The sequence below is a fragment of the Nannospalax galili genome, unplaced genomic scaffold, assembly GCF_000622305.1.
Source record: "Nannospalax galili isolate Female #2095 unplaced genomic scaffold, S.galili_v1.0 scaffold548, whole genome shotgun sequence".
Taxonomy (NCBI): Eukaryota; Metazoa; Chordata; class Mammalia; order Rodentia; family Spalacidae; genus Nannospalax; species Nannospalax galili.
This window is the reverse complement of record NW_008358999.1, coordinates 752904-754568: the sequence shown is the minus strand read 5'-3', so window position 1 is coordinate 754568 and position 1665 is coordinate 752904.

Below are 1665 nucleotides of genomic sequence, written 5' to 3'. Positions count from 1 at the left end.
GCTATTCACCCCCTCCAGGCAGCTGCCAAGATTGCCAGCTCGCCTTCCCTGGGAATTTTTTTCTTTAACATTCTAATGAAATAAAAAGTTTCCAGCTGAGCCCAGTCTTAAATTTTCTTATAAATTTGGCTAAAAACCCTTTAGGGGACCCTTTCTCCCTATTTTGACCCAACTGGCCTAAACCAGCTGTGCAACTTTGCTGGATCATTTAAAGAATTTCAGGCAGCTTGCCCCATTGACAAACAAAAAAATGTTTTAAAAGCCTTTATTTCTCCTAAACTTTTTGTCAGGCAAAAGGGCTCAAAATTTTGATCTTGGGTCCTCTTGGGCATCAAGCAGCTGGTGCTCAGGTGCATACTTTTCTAACTAGACCTAACCATTTTAAATTTCACTATATACTAAAAAGTCACAGGCATTGCTCAGGTGAGTCATATGCGTTCAGACCACCAACACACTGATTTATATGCCCTGTTCCTTCTGCTGCCCTCATGAGTTTCATTTCCAGCATAGCTTGTGTCTACAAATTAAGAGATGCTGACAACTTGGCTTCCCATTCACAGCTACAATGGTTGGTGAGAAACATGGATTTCTTTGATTTGCTTTTCTATTTGGGTCATATACATATCTGAGGGTACTTTCTTTTATATCAAGCCTAATCTACCAGTACCAGGGTGTCTAGGATGCTCTTGTAATTTATTTTGTTTTTGTTTCTTGATGATGTCATAGAATAAACAATGCATTTCTAGTTCAAACTAAGGTAATAATGCCAGATCTACACAATGGGAGTTTAAATTTTACCATTGTTTAGGGCATGTTTCTAAAGGGGATTGCTTTGAGTTTTAACTTCTTCTATGGTATATTTGCTGTTTTTTAAAGATGATTATTTTAAGTTTTTACATTGTTTGACATAATTATGGATATTTTAAAAGCAATTATTTTTAGGGTTTGACATTGTTTAAATGACATTTTTATCTGGTAATTTTAAAGGAATTATTTGGATTTTAACACCTTTTTATGGTATTTGCTAATTTCTAAAAATGACTATTTTAAATTCCTATTGTTTTACATACTATATTTTCTAGTTTCTAAAGGGAACTTAAAGTTTTTCTAGCCATTTGCCTTCAAGGTGCAAAGGGAGCTGACATTTTGTGATGAGTAGACCTGTGAAGCAGCTGAAAATTTGCTGTACTCCAGGGCCAAAACCTTACAAGAGACAAGATACTACCAACACACAGTTACAAGAATAAGAGGTAAAAGTAACAGTCTCCTTAAATGAGAGGCCTGAGATGCCATCTCCACTGGTCTTAACTCCTCCCCTTTCTACATTGTGATTCTAAGCCTGTTTTTCTCTGAAATAGAGTTATGTCCCTCTCTGATACTCAGATGCTCTATGTTTGCTTATGTTCCTGCCCCATCATTCCCTGAGTGCTTTCTAGTTATACTGTCAGGGTAATATTAATTATATTGGTAAATTGTCACATGCTGTTTGAGCTACTGAGATGCTGACTCTGAAGATGGGATTGTCCTTCCCACTTCAGACTTAAGCCTATTATCTCAAAATGTGTTCTCCAAGACTTTTCCAGGTTTAAGCTGGCCCCCTGACCCTGTGACAAGGAGGAGAACAACAAAACAGCCTAAGAATAAAGGCACTATGCAGCTGAGACT